This window comes from Amphiura filiformis, chromosome 2 (assembly GCF_039555335.1).
Source record: "Amphiura filiformis chromosome 2, Afil_fr2py, whole genome shotgun sequence".
Lineage (NCBI taxonomy): Eukaryota > Metazoa > Echinodermata > Ophiuroidea > Amphilepidida > Amphiuridae > Amphiura > Amphiura filiformis.
In genome coordinates this window covers 86992905-87014260 of record NC_092629.1, presented here as the reverse complement: position 1 = coordinate 87014260, position 21356 = coordinate 86992905, and positions in this window count along the sequence as shown.

Here is a 21356-nt window from a genome sequence, read left to right as displayed (position 1 = left end):
TCTCTTAATTTGGCCGACCTAGAGTAGAATGTTTTGACCCCTGATCGGTTTAGAAACCGACAGATTTTGTCTGATACACCTTTGATATATGGCATGAAGGTAACGCCTTTGTGTTCATCGTCCACCAATTCTTCTGATCGTTCTCCTGTCTGTTTCTTGATTGCCTTGTGAATGAGGTTTGAGGGATAGCCATTCTTGTTCAACGCTTTTTCAATGTGTTTGAGTTCATCTTTTCGATGTTCTTCATCACACAGAGTCAGTGCTCTGTGAACCAGTGTATTGACAACACTGTTCTTGGCAGACATATGGTGACTAGAGTTAAAATGAAGATATTGATCAGTATGAGTGGGTTTTCGGTATATGGCGAAACTCAAGCTAGTGTCTGATCTCTGCACTTTGACATCAAGGAAAGGTATGCCACCCGCCTCTTCAATCTCCATTGTGAACTGGATACACTTGTGTTGATTGTTGAGATGACTTAGGAATTTGACCAGTTTGTCTTTGCCATGTCGCCAGACGACGAATGTGTCATCAACAAATCTGAACCAAGCAACGGGTTTCAAAGGATACGTATCTAGTGCTTTGGTTTCAAAGTGTTCCATGAAGATATTAGATGTTATTGGGGAGAGGGTGAACCCATTGCCTGACCCTCTTTTTGTTCATAGAATTTCCCTTGCCATTTGAACGGTTCTTTTCAGAGCCACCAAAACTTACAAAATCAGCAGATAGGCGAGATCTGCTAGTTTCTGTTGACAAGGGGCAGTCTTCAGCAAACGGCTCTTTTCAGAGTCATCAGTAGACAAGGGGCGGTCTACATGTCTCATTCTTAGGTACTTTGTCCTGAAGAAGTCAGAGCTACTCCTGACGAAAGCTTGACAGTTCTAAACTTGTCCGACGGCGAACCCGCGAAAAAACCCCACTAATTGTTATGAATTCCCGTCGTAAAAGCCTATCCCACAATTTAGTTGAAATATGTTTACAAAAAAAAAAATAAATAAATAAACGACTTGGCAATAGACCATGGGACAAGGCTTGCTAAGTGCTTCAGAAAGTAGTTTTCGTTCTCCCTTTCTGGGTAGAGGATGGTTTATACATGAAAATATAGCTATTATATCACTGATCAATAATATAACATTTCCCACTTTCAAAAGTTGCAAGTTACTGTGTCATTTAGGAGTTATTTGGGGTTAAAAATGTGTTTTTTTTTTTTTTTTTCCATTTTTGCCCAAAAATGTCAAATATTAAAATAGCTGTAACTTTAAAAAGAAATTGAGTAGAAATTTCATTTCTATTGTAGATGTTACATGTCATATGGATTTCCAACACTGGTGAATAAAAATGTCATAGCACAACTCTAAAATATAAAATAAATGGCAAAAACCATATTTTTGTGCTATTTTGGCCATTTTGACCTAAAAATGTAATTTTTGCATGGGGAAAGAAATAAATATAAATTTTATTGATTTAAAAAATATGTCATTATGTCAACCTAGTTATTCTGAACAAAAAAGTTAATGATGGTGAATGTCTGTGACCTATAGTTTTTGATCTATGGCCCTTTCAAATTCATATATGGACTAAAATAGCATGTTTTTGTTCAATATTTCCAATATTACGCCAAAAATGGTCTTTTATGGCCATTTTAACTAACTTGTTAGTTTTTGGAAAGTGGGAACTTCACTTAATAATATGAACATGTAATTGTACTTTAATGTTAAGCTATTTCAAGATCCACTAGTATGCCCACTACCGTGGTAGCAGCATTTTTATCTACTTTCAATGCAGTAAAATGATGACTAAAATGATTTTGCTGCATTGAAAGTAGTAAAATTGACGATATAATTGCTTCTGCCATGGAAACCGAGCTACCAGTGGATCTACAACTAGCTTAAAATGAAAGTACTATAATATATCCATAATATATGTGAAGTTCCCACTTTCCAAACACTGAAAATTTTGTTAAAATTACAAAAAAGTACCATTTTCAGCCTAATATTGGAAAAATTGACAAAAACATGCTATTTTAGTCCATATGTGAATTTGAAAGGGCCATAGATCAGAAACTATAGGTCACAGACAGTCACCATCATTAGCTTTTTTGTTCAGAATAACTAGGTTGATATAATGACATATTTTTTAATCAAGAAAATATATATTTATTTTTTTTCCCATGCAAAAATTACATTTTTAGGTCAAAATGGCCAAAATAGCACAAAAATATGGTTTTTGCCATTTTTTTATATTTTAAAGTTGTGCTATGACATTTTTATTCACCAGTGTTGGAAATCCATATGACATGTAACATCTACAATAGAAATGAAATTTCTACTCAATTTATTTTGAAAGTTACAGATATTTTAATATTTGACATTTTTGGGCAAAAATGGAAAAAAATCACTAAAAAACACATTTTTAACCCCAAATAACTCCTAAATGAGTAAAGTAAAACGTGGGAACTTTTTGGATATTAATTCAGACATATATTTACTCTTGATTTGTTATGTTTTTATGTTCTGCCCAAGAGTGGACTACGGAAGTGAAAGATAAATGCCCATGTCCCATAGTCTACAAGTCTGTCCGCTCGTAGGGCAGGTGTTTGTTTTCTTGGCTTGTAAGTGTGGCATGTGCAAGGAACCTTTGTAAGGGGCAAGCTTAAAGAACCATGTCCACTATGGTTTAATTTCTGGCCTTCTGATAAATGATAAGGTGCATTACTTTGGTTCCTTGGCATCACAGTCCAATATACTGTAAAAATTTACCTAATGATGCGCATGGCTCCCTTAATATAACTGGAATTTCAGGCACAAACTAAAAGTGCCCTCCCATAAAATTCCTGTACCAGCAAATAAGGACATGGATCCTACATTCTTGTTGGGATTTTCAGTGTAGGGTGCTCCCTATTTGTACGCGAAATTGACCCTATGAGGCAAAGGAGCCCATGTGCGGCATTAGGCGAATCTTTACAGTATAGTATTATTGAGGATTTAAGGGAACAACCCAAAAAATTGATGATGCACTATGAGATGAGGATCATCATTCATCTGATATGTGGGGTTTGCTGTAAATAGTCACTCTGTGCAGAGACACGCTCGAGTCCTGATGGGCCCCGGCTCAAACAGTATACTCGGTATTCTCAGTTTTTTGGTCAAAATAATGGAAATTGTAAATCCAATCTCAACTGCCGCTAATCATGCTGAGGTTTGTGTTAGGGGTTGTCATTGTCTTTGTGAGGGGGATCTCAAATTATGCAGGTCATAATTATTTGACGCTTTCCTTTACTTGCAAAAATAGGGGCTGTGCAATAATTGTGAGGGACAAGAATTTAGTGGCCAGCCAAAGGGGGGGGGCAGTTTTTGGCATGCAGAGAGGGGAGGGACAAGCGACTTTTGGCATACATTCACGGGGCGCCTTTTAAATAAAACACTTAAAAAAGGTTTAGGTAAATGGTGCAGAAACGCTTTAATATTTGCACACTCACTTTCATGCTCGCTGCTCTCGCAATATAAAATTATCTAGACCATTTAGGGTTTGCAAATTGGGATCCTAAATATTTGGCAAGGGGAAGGGGGACAAATATTTTGGCAGGACGAGGGGGAAGCATTATTTGATATTCTGCTTGGAAATTCCCCCTGGCTCATAATTATTGCACAGCCCCTTAAAATGAGTGCTAGAAGAACTCTCCTTGTGCCTTCAAAATGCCTAAAATGAGCTTTCAGGTGCTTTCCTCACTTGAAACAGCATCGTTTTGTTTTATATTGTGCTAAATGGGGATCATAAAAATTATTGATGTCAGTTGCGGATCACCAATCATTGACAGTGGTCACTGATATACTTTGGGACCCCAACCAAAGAAATGACAGTCCCCTTTATCAAACCCCTACTCTATTATCTACATGTATATATGAGTCTGAGATTCGTACAAAGTATTTGTTAGTTCAGCAAAAATATTTTTATCCGTCTTTATTTTACTATACTTATAATCAAACACAGATTTACAAACATGTAATGTTACTTAAAGGTTTAAAATATATTAAAGTGTTATATTATTATTTCATGATTTACAATGTGTCTTTTATTGTAATTGTTGTCTTAAGTAGAGCAGATGTTTTAAACCTCATGAGTGCTACATGCTGATTGGTTAAAAGAAGACTATTATGACTTATTGAGCCAATCAGCAACATGGTAAAAATGGTGGTAGGACTGAAGAGCTTTAACCCCATGAGTACTACCGGCCGGCTGATTGGCTCTCCAGCTGACTGGTAGTACTACAACAAAGAGCTGAAGAAACTTGACCAGTCAGAATGTCACAAAAGGTACCATTCTTACGTTAACAATATGACAAGAGCTTTAGCTCAAACTCCAAGACTCCTGGTCCAGATGGCATAACGTCAAGACTTTTAACTGAGGTTGCAGATGAGATTGCACCTGCACTGGTACTTCTTTTCCAAGCAACCCTGAATTAAGGTTGCATACCAGCTGTTTGGAAGGAGGGATTGATAACACCTATCTTTAAGAAAGGAGATCGTGGCACTGCATCAATATGCTGCAAAATTCAGGAGCACATCATCCATAGTAACATTATGGCCCATCTAGATACACACAAGATCTTACCAGATGATCAACATGGTTTTCGCAAGCGCCGCTCCTGCGAGACTCAGCTCATACTTACTCTGAACGACCTTGCAAACTCCAAACAGCAGATTGATGCAGTACTACTTGACTTTTCCAAGGCTTTTGACCGAGTTCCTCACCAACACCTACTTCTGAAGCTGCATTTCTAGTTTCTACGGTATCCGTGGCCAAGTATTCCTCTGGATCAGAGACTTTCTCACTGGCCGCACCCAGCATGTCCTAGTTGAGGGTCAGTCTTCAACCACTTCAAGTGTTACCTCTGGCGTACCACAGGGCACAGTCCTGGGCCCTCTGCTGTTTTTAGTCTTTATCAATGACCTCCCTTCGATGGCTTCATCTACTACCAGAATGTTTGCAGATGATTGCATTATGTATTGCACCATTCATGATACTTCTGATGCTGCAGCCATGCAAGCAGACTTGGACAACTTACAGAAGTGGGAGCAGGACTGGCTGATGGATTTCAACCCAAGTAAATGCGAAGTCATCACCATCTCCAACAAGAGAAACTGCATCTCATTTCTATATACCATTCACAATGAAACTCTCGAGAAAACAGACTGTGCCAAATACCTTGGTGTAAACATTACCAGCAACTGGTCTTGGAGCACCCATGTAGATAAAATCTGCAAGAAAGCCAACAAGCACTCAAGCATTTCTTCAGCGAAACATCAGAAGCTGCCCACAAAAGATCCAGATGTTATACTACACTTGTCAGGCCATTGCTTGAATTCTCCTCAGCTGCATGGGCTCCTCATAAATCTGACATCAATAAGCTGGAATCAGTTCAGAGGCGTGCAGCCCGTTTTGTGATGAGGGACTATCACCGCACGAGCAGTGTATCAAACATGCTCAGTCAGCTTAACTGGCCAACTCTCCAGCAACGCAGAGACACGTTCAAGCTTGTGATGTTGTACAAGAGCTACAATGCCACCTTGTGCTGCTCTCATCACGTACAAGAGGTCACAGCCTAAGATTTGTGATCCCTCAAGTCTCCATCTTGGTGTACCAACATGCATTCTTTCCCAGTACCATCCGGATGTGGAAGGCTCTTCCAGCTTCCTTGGTCACCGCTCCATCCTGTGAGGCATTCAGAGGAGGCCTGGCCAACATCATCCCTTAAGCATCGTGGGAGTTTTTAGCCGCACTGTACAGCACCTTCATCTATTTCCTGCACCTTTTGTGTTTTTCTGCACCACACTTGCTCCGTGGATGTGATAATACTCGGCCACCGAGGGATACATCTCACCACAAAGAAGAATACGAATAAGTAATGTCTTCTTTAACCAATCAGCCGGTAGTACTCATGGGGTTAAGCCTCTTTAGTCCTACTTACCAGTCTTAATGTCTTCCTTTAACCAATCAGCAGGTGTTACTCATCATGCTCATGGAGCTTAACCCCTCAATTTTGCCCTGGTCAAAACCGATAAATCGGCAGTACTTCGAAAAAATTGTGTCGCGCACATTGAATTATAATTTTCACAAAGGCAACATTGCATTTTGTTTTTGCATTGTCAACAAAAGAGTTTGCAGTACTCCTTTCCAGTGCCGCCGAGAGCCATTACGGGCCCGGGGGCCTTTGTCAGTGATGACGGTGCAGGACTTCTCAGGTGGGGTGTGTGTGGGGGAGTAAGGAAGTAGTAATAGTAGTAGTAGTAGTAGTAGTTTTTAAGCCAATTTGAAGCTAAGATGATCCTAGTATGAACCGTTGAATATTGAAACAAACTCCGTGCGAAGCGCGGAAAAATTGCCAATTTTAAGGTAAATAATAAACTGAAGGGCACCATGCGCGCGAAGCGCGTGAAAATTGTATTTTGTATTCCCACGATTAAGCTGCACTTCCCCGATTTCTCGAAGATTTCATTGTATCGACTTATCGAGGATGATCATTTTGGCAAAAGTAAACATGGTAAATTCAAGTGAAATATTTATTAGAGTGTGTGCTTCAAAGGCTATCTTGGTTTTTTTTTCTTTGTTTTTTACGGGCCCGCTACTTTTGTTTGCTTTTTATGGGCCGTAAAAGAGCAAAGAAAACAGACCTTATAATGGACCGGTAAAGGCAAAGAAAAGAGACCGTAGTGGTAGTGGGCCCGTAAAAAGCAACGAAAAGATACCATAGGCCCGTAAAGGAAAGAAAAGAGACCTTAGTGAGTGTGTAAAAAAGCTTAATAAGCAAAGACAATATACCTTAATGGACCCATAAAAAGAAAAAAAAAGAGACCTCGAAGGGCCCGTAAAAAGCAAAGAAGAGATACCTTAGGCCTAATGGACAAGAAAAGAGATCTTTGTTGGCCCGTATAGTAAAGCAAAGAAAATACGCCTTATTATAAGTTATCTTTTCTCTACCTTTTACGGGCCCCTGAGGTCCCTTTTCTTTGCTTTTACTGCCCCATAGTAAAGTATGTATTCTTCACTTTTTACGGGCCCCTATAGGACCCCGGGGTAACGCACCCGGTTACCCCCCCCCCCTTGTCGGCGGCACTGCTCCTTTCAATCTAATGGTAACACGGGCATTATTGAAAATGATGTAAAAATTAAAGTTCACAAGATTTGATCGTCATATTTTCCAGAATGAAACTTTATTAGGACTGCCTTTCATTCTTACCATGCTGCTGATTGGCTCAAGAAGTCATTCATGTCTTATTTCAACCAATCAGCCGGTAGTACTAATTGGGTTAAGCCTCTTCAGTCCTACCACCATTCTTACCATGTTGCTGATTGGTTCAATAAGTCATAATAGTCTTCTTTTAACCAATTAGGACTCAGGTAGTACTCATCATGCTCATGGGGGTTAAGAACAATCGGCAACATGGCAAGAATGGTGGTAGGGCTGAAGAGGCTTAACCCCATGACTACATCATGCTGATTGGGTAAAAGACTATTATGACTATTATGAGCCAATCAGCAACATGGTAAGAGTGAAATCTTTTTGAAATCTTACTTATTTTCATGTAAATTGCCAACATGTCGATCGTTTTGAATTAAGTGATCCACGAAAAAGCTTATTTCTAGAATTTCACTTGATTCGGACACTGACTTTCTGAGTGACGTATATTGCAATTCAATTACAGTTATCCACTGCCGGCAGATAACTCGAACCACTATATCTACTAGCTTTCACTAGAAAGGTACACACAAACCCGGACACAAACATGCAATCTTGGGTTTCTGATGCTATAAAAATCTCAAATTTATGAAGTAATTTGGGGAGGTGATTAGGCTGTGACTCACAAAGTGCATCTATAGTGTAACGACACTACCGGTATAGTTTATATAACCACATTGGTGGAGGCGGTTGATGATGTTACGATAGTCTCTTTAACCGACTTAGATGTACGCTTTTCTTTTTGAGATGACACTACAGACGCGATCGTATACAGATAGGGATTGATAGACGAGTTGATGGGTAAAATAAACACCACCGACCACGTGTACATTTGTAATGGTATTACAACAGCACCTGTTTGAGATAAAATTCCCATAAGGATAACCGGCACCCAACAACAAAAATCGGTACCGACTATGGCCGCCATTTTAAGCGCCATTTTGATGTCTTCATCAGCTACATCTGACCGGTTCACTTGTTTTTAGACTGTTTGACGGTCCAAAAGATCTTTACGTAGCACAGGAAAATAGCAACAAAACAAAATAAATTCAAACCGAGAAATATCGCAATTGAAAAATACCAAGCAGGTTTTGAATCATTTGGGACGGACAGAGAAAATGCGTCATCGGAGAGATGATTTCCGATATCGCTTTCTAGAATCTGGTAACTTGATGGACGTGTTATAAGAGGGAGACCAATACACACATCCGATAGATCATACAAATCAGATTCAGGACCAGCAAATATAACCGGTACAACACTGATAACTACCGCAATACACCACAATATACCCACGACAATCCTAGTAGTTGATAATCGCAAACGAAAACGACTGAATGGAAACTGGAGACAAATAAATCGATCGATAGTTATCAATGTGATTAAGAAAACCGATGCCTCACTTGAAAGGAGAGACAGGAATCCCGCAACTCTACAGGCAATACCAGAACGCCAGCCATCAGAATAGAGGAAATATTCTTCACCAAAATAAACATCAGCACCCGCAATCATGACCATATAAACACCCATCATAAAATCAGAAACCGCCAAATTGCCGATCAAAAAGACTGAATCGCTGCGACTTTAGATTTGGTTGTTTCTCGAAAGCGCCACAAACAAACGCCAACATTTCCAACGAGTGCGCTGATACCGAGAATCCACATAGACACTCGTAGAAGTGAATTCTGCATTAGACTGCCACACATAAAAAGCGGTGGTTGTGGTTCCAAAGTGATGCAATGCTCTAAGTTATGAAAATGACAGCACAAATGGTGATCGTCAACGTACCTGAAAAAAGGAGAGAAAGATAGAAATTCAGTCCAGGTCGCGGCAGCCACTCACCCATGTAGCGTGGAAACTTTCAATATTCTGCACACTGGGCATGCGGGCGATTCGCTTACAAAAGCGATCGAGTATAGAGCTGAACTATTACATTCGATCGCTTTGGCAGAAAAGAGAATTGCGCGCTGCTCAGTATGCACCAATGACGTCATTCGCTTTTCTGCCAAAAAAAAAAGAAGAAGAGCGAGTGGGCATTCATTCTGGGACCGGATCAGTGCATAGGACAATTGAATACCTGAGTGTAAGAAGGGCCCAACTCCAATTTTTACAAAAATGAGTTAGACCCATCATTTTATTGCCAGCAGACTGTTCTTCCTTGTGTGTGAAAGATGAGACAAAATACATGCTCTAAATAGTCTTCCAAGTACACTTAATCATGGAAGAAAGGCCCAACTCCATGGAGTAGGGCCCTTCTTCCACAAATATTGGGTTTAAAGATGAATTTTGTTCATCAATGAAATCTGCTTTTCACTACAATAAACTTTCTTGCTAACATCTGCTTACGGAACTGGTACTTGCAGTATATTAGTGGAAGAAGGGCCCAACTCCAGCTCGTATTAAGGCCTGTACCGTTGCCATGGAAACATCATATTTAATTTCGAATGTATGTAATATTGTATGTTCATGTATTGAAGGTGCCCTGAAGATGAAAACATTCTGTCTATAAAAAATTTCAAAATATTAAGTTTTTTCTTAATATCTCAAAAACAGTTTTGATGGAGTTGGGCCCTTCTTCCACTCAGGTATTCAATTCCCTCCATCAAGTCGTGACCTTGAATATTGCCTTACGCTTTACGGTGAAAACCGAGTATTCTTTGATGAAAGTGGTAGTGCTGAGGACATCTTGAAACAAATGCTCCGAAAGACTGTCACGCTTGTTTGATCAAGCATGTAAAACTACATAATTTTAAAGAAAAGTTGAACACTGATGGCGCTATTTATCTTGTTTTCATATCTACAGGGGGTAGACACTGGTAGAAAAAGAGTAACAAATAGCAACATTTTTTAATGTAAGGAATAACATATATTATTTGGCTAAATTAAATTTAAAATATATGTAAATAGCGCCCTCAATTTGCACACAAATATACAGTTTATGATAGTTGAAAAAGAAACGAAAACCTATGTTTAAAACAGCTGGAAATATATGTGTACATATTAGTGTGATAGTTGTTGGTATTGTCCAGGTCTAAAATTGATCATAATAAAATTTAATTGTGGTCACATTACAGAAACAATTGTATCTGAAAATATGGAGCTATATGGTAGCCTCTTAATATTATTCGTACGGCGTACTTACAGAATTTCAAGTGATTCGAGTGCGTCCACAGCCGTGTCTTCAATCATAAGTCTCTCTAAATCATCTTGATTGCGTACTAAGATACTAAAATACAAAATAAAAAAGCCTTTTTGTCGTACGATATTTGACATATTCCAAAGGAATATACCATAACTAAGCCTAATCATGATAATATACACTATTATATCGATTGAATTGTAACATCTTAAATCATAAAATATTTCATTTTGTTCAGTAAACTTAACATACACAAAGAACGAATACGGCTAAAACAGCGCTGAAAGATCCTTGATTTTGATAATTTCAGCTCTACGATACCCCCAATTGCCAATACCTCTAACCTTTAAGTTTTGTCAGGCGATTTTTAACCAGAAAAAAAAATCACCAACAAATCTCTGACAGTTATGCAAAGAAAACACATTCAAAAGTGATGATAGTTCATTTTGGTTACATCCAAGAAAGCAGTGTCATGATGGTATAGCAAAGATACAATGCTGGTTATCTTGGTTATTCAGTCTTCTGGTGTAATGCATCGTCATAAACGACGTCATTGATTTCGTACTTCCTCAACAAAATACTATGTTTATTGGCAAGTTCTATAATACTATACAATCAGTATGTTCTATGTATTACCATATAGCCTACTTACAGTGTTTTAAGCTGCTTCAAACCGACAAAAGCGTGTGATAGAATTCTCGTCAGTGGCATATCGTTCATGAATCTAAACAAAAAGTCAAGTGATCAGAAAGATTATTTACATGCGATATACATAAAAGCTGGGTGGAATCTCCAGGGTCGGATCTACCTTTTGGGGGGGGCCTGGTCCAGGACAAAATTTGGAGGCCCAAAACTCACCATCTGAGTAAGGTATGTGTACGAAGGTGGCCAAGTTTAGGTTTAAGTGTAAGATCGACAGTGGTGGCGGAAGCATTACAATTTAGAGGCAGATGAGCTTACACTTTACCTGTAAATTTGCGTGCGAAACGCGTGAAAAAATCTCAATTTCAGACTATTTAGCCCACAATGAAGCGCAAAATGTTGCAATTTTGCCCTATTTCGGCTCGTGAGTGACATGGTGTTTTTGGCTAAAATGATGCAGAGTGCAATTTTGGGGGCCCCAAAAATTTTGGGGCCCTGGGCCCGGGCCCATTTGGCCCAATGGTAAATCCGGCCATGTGAATCCCGTTTTCTCGTCATCAGTGGAGTGTAGGCTGGTTCTGAGAAAAATCCACTCATTTTGTGAATTTTAGTAGTAAATACTTTTTATGCAAAATGTTACTAATTTTCAATCAAGTTTAGAAGGTGTACTATACGGGCCAACAAATGTCTCTTTTCTTGTTCATTAGGCCTAAGGTATCTCTTCTTTACTTTTTACGGGCCCTCCGAGGTCTCTTTTTTCTTTTTATGGGTCCATTACGGTATCTTTTCTTTGCTATTAAGCTTTTTACATACTCACCATACTCACTAAGGTCTCTTTTCTTTCCTTTACGGGCCTATGGTAGGCTTTTCTTTGCTTTTTACGGGCCCACTACGGTCTCTTTTCTTTGCCTTTACGGGCCCGTTTACGGGTCCATTATAAGGTCTGTTTTCGTTGCTCTTTTACGGCCCATAAACAGCAAACAAAAAGTAGCGGGCCCGTAAAAACAAAGAAAAGATAGCCTTTGAAGCACACACTCTAATTAAATATTTGAATTTACTGTTTGCTTTTGCCAAATTGGTCATCCTCGATATAATGAAATCTTCGAGGAATCAGGGGAGTGCAGCTTAATCGTGGGAACACAAATTGTAAATTTTCGCGCTTCGCGCGCATTTGCCCTTCAGTTTATTATTTGATCATTTACCTTTAAATTGACAAATTTGTCTGCGCTTCGCGCGCACTGAGTTTGTTTCAATAGATCCAATCTGGGAGCAAAAGTCGCTAATTCGAATTACAAATTTTCGCACGCTTCGCGCGCATTTGTCAAATTCAACGGTTCATACTTGGATCATTTTAGCTTCAAATTGGCAAATTGTTTGCACTTCGCGTTGAAGCACACACTCTAATTAAATATTTGAATTTACTGTTTGCTTTTGCCAAATTGGTCATCCTCGATATAATGAAATCTTCGAGAAATCTTCGAGGAATCAGGGGAGTGCAGCTTAATCGTGGGAACACAAATAATTATTGCAAATTTTCGCGCGCATTTGCCCTTCAGTTTATTATTTGATCATTTACCTTTAAATTGCAAATTTTTCTGCGCTTCGCGCGCACTGAGTTTGTTTCAATAGATCCAATCTGGGAGCAAAAGTCGCTAATTCGAATTACAAATTTTCGCACGCTTCGCGCGCATTTGTCCAATTCAACGGTTCATACTTGGATCATTTTAGCTTCAAATTGGCAAATTGTTTGCACTTCGCGTTGAAGTTGTTAAGAGAAACTTAATCTGGGAGCAACATGCCGTTCAAATTGCAAATTTGTCCGCGCTTCGCGCGCATTTGTCTCCTTCAATTTCATATTTGATTATTGTTACTTTCGCTCCGCTGCAACATATGTTCAAGGATTTTACACCAACCTCCCTCCCCCATGTTACAAAGAAATTTATGCCACTGTTACCCCCCCCCCCCACACACACACACATCTGTGTCCTGCACCGTCATCACTGATCAAAGGGGCCCGTGCATTCACATTGCCCCCGGGCCCGTAATGGCTCTCGGCGGCACTGCGAAAGTGATCAAATTTTGCACGGTGATATTTTGCACGCAAGATGTATTCCATACTGACAAGCTATGTACTTTTTCGTTGCAGGTGTCAAATTTGCTCAGTTTTATCTGTCGCAACAATGGAGAGTCAGGTGCCTGCAAAACACAGTAGAGTAGTAAACTTACAAAGTTTCCAGCATCGCCAGTTCTTCAAACACACGATTTTCCAAAGTCGTAATATTGTTCTTGGACAAATCGCTGAAAAGATATAAAAAATGTTGAACTATTATAACAGCAACCACGGAGTGAATAACAAAACGTGATGAATAATGTCTGTGTCTAAATTTCATTCATTATGCGACTAAAAGAAACCCCTATTCCACGGGCGGTCGGACTTGCCAGTAGGGTCGGTCGGTCGGGATTGTTTTTTTTTTTCTGGAAGAAGCTAAATGACCCCCAAACAACTTGAAAAAACTAAAAAAAAAATCTGATATTCTCTTTTGCAACATTTTGACAATCTTGTGGATAAAAAATTCAGTCAAAATCAGTCCACTTTATCCAAAAACGGCTGATTAAATTTCATAAAAGTAAGGTTCGGTCGGGCACATATTTTCCGTTGCCTTAAGGGCTGGGGTATGAACGTTTGTACAGTATTTATTGTGGGACATCAGAGCACATCAGACATATCGAATTGCATTCGGAATACGAAGAATGTCTTTCTGATATCAAATAATTTTCATTTTTTGAAATTCGCAATGTAATACACATTTGATGGCAAATCATTACAAATTGATATTTTTGATATTTAACAGTACTCAAAGTAAACTTTTTAAATCTGATGATTTATACTTAAAGTGTATGTAGGTGGGATGAAAAGCCGACGATCAATTGAAAATTTTGACCTTTCATATTGAATATATGGATTTTTTTCCAAAAACACCCAAAAAAATTAGGTCTTTTTGGGAAAAAAATCCATATCTTCAATATGAAAGGTCACAATTTTCAATTGATTGTCGGCTTTTCCTTCCAGCTACATACACTTTAGGAATATATCATTAGATTTATATAATTTACTTCGAGGACTGTTATATATCAAAAATTTGAAAAATATCAAATTTTTATAATTTGTCATAAAATTTGTATTATATTGTGATTTTCAAAAATATAAAATTATTTGATATCAGAAAGACATGCTTCGTATTTAGAATGCAATTCGATAGGTCTGAGGTGCTCTCATCTCCCACAAAAAATACTGTCGAAACGCAATAAACGCTCATTCTAGATCCCTTAAGGGCTTGTTCACCTCTGCATAGTATTTTTTGTGGGACCTGAGAATAGACCAGACACACCAAATTACATTTTGAAAACTAGGTAGACTATATAAATCTAATGCTATGTACTTACAGTGAATGTAGCTGGGATAAAAAGCCGACCATCATATGCAAATTTTGACATTTAAAGCCATAATGTACGATCTTATAATATGAAATTGTTTTTTTTTATTGCATATTTGTAATGTGTAGGCCTATACACATGTCCCAACTCGCACCTAAATGGAATCGACCAAATGTGTTGTCTTTTTATAGGTCAACAGAGCAAAGCTCGACATAAAGTCATAAGTTCATGATAAAAGCCTCACTAACCGCTAAATAGGGGTATCCAACTAGACTGCCCCGCTGAGCAAGAAAGACCCACTAACCAATAAATAGTGATATCCAACTAGATTGCCCCGCAGGGCAACAAAGAACCAGCAACCGCGAAATTGTATACATCCAAGAAGATTAAAATATAAATAAGCCCCCGATAGAGGGCAGGGCTTCAAAGAATGAGGGAAATTAATTGTTGTAAAAGTAAATAGAATATATATATTCTATGTTGTCATGGCCTTGGATGTTTTTAATGGATATTGGGGCCTAGTATCAACTAAAAACATCAAGGCCGCATGGCCAGCAGGCCCGAGGCCGGAGACTCCCATACGACGACTAAACACTCCAAGTGAGTTCCAATATAAAAGGGTCCCGCAGGGCAAGAAAGCCCAATGACCTTGACAGACTTTTATTTTGTTATTGTCCTCACATTGTACATGTAGTATAGAATAATGTCCTCACATATTAGTTTCCAATTAGAAAGATAGGTGAATTAGTAGATCTACACTTACAGCCAAGTCAGGTTTAGTAATCCGTCGAATGTCCGGGTTCGAATCTCATTAATGCTATTTCCTGCAAGTGACCTGACATAAAAAGGAGAATGAGGAACATTTGGCATTTAGATTTGATTTTATTTCGTCACTAGTTAGTAGTTACGATAATTATTTTTTGAATAAAATTAATATCAAAATGTTTTTTAATCGTTTATTAATATAATTATCGTTCGTAATTACAATGTTTGAAGTCCAGCTAATCCTTTGAACATTCCTGGTGAGAGTGTGTTGTACTGACTTCCCGACAATGTTCTGAAAAACAACATGATAATATAATATTGTAGTTATCTATACTACTAAAATAATAGCCGTTGTCTGTGTGTCTGTCTGTCTGTCCGGCTATGCGTTCCGCCGCGCTTCGACGCATCGTTCCGATATTTCACACATAGATGGGTATCGGGCGTGCGCTGTTTACCGGGTAGTTTTGAAGGTCATCGGAGGTCAAGGTCAAAGGTCATGGGGAAAATACCCCACATGGATACAAAGCAGCAAGTGCACATGGATAAAAAGAATCCAGTAGACGATCTACAACAAGTTTCAAGCTGCCCAAGCCGGTGAACAAGGTCATTCATTCATAGATTCCATTCACCTTTTGGCTACATGCCCAATTTGAAATGCACTGTAAATGTCTACCCAGAATGCATTGCTCCAAATATGCTATAGTGTCTTCCCAGCATTCATTGCTGAAAATGATTTCTATAAGCGCCCCTACCCCAATAAGCGCCCCCCACATACCCCAATAAGTGCCCACATACCCCCTAATAGCTAAAGGGCTATTACAGCAACAGGCGCACTAGTATATACTAAATTAGAAGACTTTGTTTTAACTTTATCAACACTACTTACACTAGTGGAAATTTAAAATGAGAATTCGTTCAAAGCGATGAGAATTGGACAAAACTATATGAATCGAAACTTCGAAATATTAATTAATGTGTCAACAACCTGTCAAAAGTGTTAATTTGTCTCATTTAAAACAATGTGACAGGTGGTTGACACGTTAATTGGTATTTCTCATTCATTGGATGAGAAAGTTTCATAGAAATGAGACAATTTTCAAATGCTCATAATGTAGTGAATTAGCATAAAATGGCGGGACATTGCAAGTGCATTTCAGCCCTGGAGAATGCTAATTGCTAACAAAGTTTAGAAAATATCACCTCAAAGTCCAATAAATTTGATAATGACAGAAAATGCTGCATTAAGCATGTTAAGTCCGAAATTGTAGCGTAGCGTAAACATGGTAAAGCTTTACGCGCTTCGCGCGAAATCCAGCGCGGAATTATTCATTTACTCACAAGGTATGTGCTGTTCTTGCGAGATTACTAATAGTTTCATCGGTCCAGTCGCTTTGGCAGTTGACTTGAAAGACTGGTATTTGATCTTTATCACTTGTACCTGGAGTGCTGTACTTACATAGACAGTTTAATGGACAGCGTTTTATATCTAGAAGAACAAAGATCAACACAAATGTACGCATCATATCGGCATAAAAAATAATCATGTTCGAGAACTGTACATTTGAACAGTATGCTTCGACTATATTTGTAAATACGTATACAAATACGCACGTGACCCATGGGCACGACATACCAAGACCAGAAGAGTGACCAAATCCTCATGTCATTGTAAAGGATAGGAACTCTTTAGATAAATATTATCAAATTTAAAGGGGGGTAACCCTATCGGTTTAGGATATGGATTCTCTTCAAACTTACATACAATGTCAAATATTGTCCCCTTTATCCATCTATGTGAGAAAACGGGAACAATTTCAGCATAAATGTGAATAATTAGCATAATTAGCAAGCCAATACACTGGTACGCGTGAATTGCATTCTGGTCAGGCATTCCGAAACAACGGCCGAGCGCATGTCCCGGTGGAAACAGGAAGTGTTCGCCTTGGCACTGAAAACCGGCTCGCCCCTGTACACTTTTATACCCTCTATTCATACTGATTAATCTTAAAAAACATTACATATCACTGCGCTCATTATCATTCTTGACAAGATAGCCCATGCTGTATTTACTTCGCTTTTTTATTTCTTTATTTTTAGCTATATGATGCACATTTTCACATATTTATGATTTTTCTTTGTTTTCTTTTTAACTAATTTTTTAATGGGGGAGGTGCTCTCATAATTTTTTTCATATTCCTCGTATCATGCTTGACAATATAGGTCATGTTTCCGTATTTATTTCGCCTCTTATGTATTTCTTTATTTTTGTTTTTTGTTTTATATCATTATAGCGCCATCTATAGTTTGACATTAGGGGGCCATTTGATGTATTTTTGCGTACGAATTGGTACTGGGGTGAAGTCTTCCGAATCTATTCCGATTTCATTCTATGACTACCCAAAACTCCCGTGTCGTGTAAAATGCGAACAACTGGTAACCTGTAAAAACCGCTGTGTTTCATGATTTCTCCGGAAATACATCGACTTGGAGCGTCAAATTTCAGGATAGTAATGAGAAAAATAGTATCTATTATGTGATACCAAAACCTCATCAACAATGAAAAAAATCGGGGGATGATGCTGTCGATCGGGTTACGGACCTTTAAAGCCATATTATAACATTTCTTTAAAAATAGATTTGTATTTATTTTCCATAAAATGTTAGCTTTTACTGTCTGAGGGCAAAGGCGCGCCGTGATTGGTTGCCGACCTGCACAGTACGGCATTTTCTGTCTAGTTGTCAGAATTTCAGACGCGAATTAGTCTTTCTATCTCTGTCTTTCATTATATCAGCTCTTATGGCAGCGCAGACGTGGTCACGTGCGTATTTATAAATAAGTATTTATAAATATAGTCGAAGCATACTGCTGAATGACCATATTTGAAATCAGCATGAAAAATGAATTAAAATGAGTACTGACAAGCCTAGTATTGGTTCAATGGTTCTTTACTACTCCTCTTATTTATATTTTGTTTGTCGTTTATACCCGACTGACCTTAAAAAGGGAACTTTTTTCCAAAATCTGAAAAAATATGATAATCCTTTGACCAAACCGAATATAATTCATTTTATTGTGCATTTTTTCAAACGAAATACCAATTAAGGGCTTGCCCACCTTGAATATCAAAAGTACAAAAGTATTCAAATAATTCATTTACATTATTTTGCGATTTTATTTTAATCTTATTTTACCACATTCAGTCTCGTCGTCTCCCATTGGACAATCACGGTTACCATCACATACAGTTTCCATGTCAACACATTTCAAGGCTTCAGACAAATCATTGGAAACAGCACACTTATAGGAATCTGGACAATTGATGTTTTCTGTTTAAGAAAATATGTTAATGTATACGTAACTCTATTGTTGTAACGTGATTTCTTCTTAGGAAACTTGTCCAGCGAGGTACCGAGAATAATACGCCTGCACTATGGCCACAATGGCCTCGTCCCTATGGCATATAGTTCAATAATAACCCCAATAAACAATCATAGTGCAAAATTTGACCTCGAGTTGAAGAGTATGAGTTTTTGTACCCAAATTTTCAAAGGTCATTCAATGAATGTGTAAATGTATTGGGGTTAAAAAGAACTGTGCCTGCTAGATGCTAGTGCTAGTTTGGTAAATGTTACTCTCTTCTGTAGATCATCATCTTGATTGGTATTTACGCTAAAATCGCGTAAACGTCAAATCAATGAAAGATTCTGTGTTAGTGTTACCGAAGAGATTAAAAATAACCTAAAGCCTAACGCCCATATTCATACCAAGAGACAACGGTTTTAGTGTAAGATAAATTTGCTTTGACACAACAGAAACTAAAAACCCCATGTTGATACAACTTTTCTTTTCGAAGTTATGTCAATTTATTAATCGCTGAAAACAAAACTTTCTTTGCTAATATCTCAAAATCAATATTAGCGACATCCGACTCGTTCCTCTTGATCATGTTACGTGAGCGGGGAATTATAATAAATTCCCATTCTAAGGAGAAATTGCTTCTCTTTCTACATTTAAATCATGATAATCAAATACACGAGCTGGAGTGATACAAGATGGAGGAACGCCCAATTATTTGCACAATTAATATTCACATTAGCTCAATTATTTATGTAAATATGCATAATATTCTAAAAGGAAAGTCATTGATCTGAATATCGAATGATTTGGGGTGTACGTATTTTACTCACCGCATTGACTTTCCTCTGCCGAGTTCACACAATCATTAAAACCATTGCAACGGGCTTCGACGCTGACACATACTTTATTTCCACAGTCAATATCGTTTGGGTGACAAATTTCTGCGAATGGAATAAAGAACGTTCACTTTTATGTGATAGCCACAGCTAGTATCTCTGACGAATCAGTTGGATCGTTTGATTGCATGAGGCAGCTAAGAACGAAACCATTTAATATTGATCAGTATCAAGCGTAACTAACGCAGAACTGATCTCGACAACATCTATTCGGGCATTTTCTTCTTCATCGCCTTCATTTCCTTCGCCTTCTTCTCCGTACTCTTCTCCTCATATTCCTTCTTCCTTCTCCTTCTTTTCCTCTTTCTGTTTTCTACTCTTTTTCTGGTGGAACGGTCACCAGGTTCTATCGGTTCTCGGATATAGCGTGTTTATAAAAAGGCTCTACAGTAGGGGTACTGTCAATTACAAGGTCTTTCAGCTGAATTTAAGTTAAGAAGCTTTTTTAAAATTTATGTTTCAGTTAAGCTGAATTTATACTCCATCGCTGAGCGACGAGCGATTGATATTTGACCAATAAGGTAGCGCGATTTCCCAATGTAACAAATTATCTAAAAACCAATCGCTATCGCTCAGTAATGTAGAATAAATTCAGATTTACACGGGGATGTTTGTATCAATGTTGCAAATCGCAACCTCTTTTTATACGGCTGATCTCACACACAGTTCAATGGACAATCTGCAAGTATAAACCGCACGTATCGACGTTGTCAAATTTTCACACCACACTGTTGCTTTGATATAATGATTTCTTACAAACTAAAGTAAATGGATCATATTAATAATTAAGACTTTCCTCCGTATAAAATGTTCAATATCTTTTACTGTCTTTACTGTAAAACGGACAAAATTGTGAATTTTCTACGTTGCCCGTGCGTTTATTTTGTACGTGCAGAATATTCAATACCTGCAAAACAGGACGTGATTTTGAACAGTAAGACGGGCTTACGATCTCGGCGTATGGGAATCTCAACTTCTTTAATTAACTCTTCTTCGACTTCGAGTTAAAGCAAAAGTTTATCAGTCTATGGCAGGTATATTGTACAATAGAAGAGAACAACTTGTTTTTTCGCGCGATAAACCAGGTTTATCGGCGAAAAAACAAGTTTCTAGCTCGAGAAACCAAGTTCTTCAAAAACTGTGCTTTTCGAATCGACAATCCTGGTTTTGCAAATCGACGGACCGATAAACTAGGTTTATCAAAAACTTGTCGCATCGATAAACCTGGTTTTTCAATCGAAATACAAGGTTTATCAAATTCGATAAGCTGGTTGGTTTTTTTAAATGGTTTCTCGATTGAAAAAAAAAAACCAGGTTTCTCAACCAAGAAACCAAGTTTTTCAAAAAATGTTGCTTTTCAAATCGAGAAACTTGGTTGTCCGAATCGAGAAAGCAGGTTTATCGATCGAAAAACCTGGTTTATCACCGAAAACCAAGTTAAACAAACTTATGTTAGACGACAGACCTGCTGTATTCCAATCACGTAAATGGATGTCAAACCCACGCCTGGTTCCCGTTCTATCGCTGACGAATTTGATCCAAATTTGGTGCTCCAAAGAAACAATACGACGTACTTTGACCAGCCCAGTAAGAGTAGCAATAGAGGATTCGGCGTCCGATGGGTCTTCACCATCACCAATGATAAGAAAGTCATAATTTCTTTCTAAGTCGAAGTCCATGATATCAATTACTATTGGAGTACCTTCTACGCTCTCCACAAGATACGAGCAGAGAAGATCGGTGAGGTAGTTGCCAGGGTAATTTGCAGACGTCAAATTTTTCACATCACCATATTCTATGAATATGTTTCTGGCGCCACAGGTACCTGTTGATTTATGGGTAAAGGGAACTTTATCGAACCACATCGCACAATTATTGTTTGTG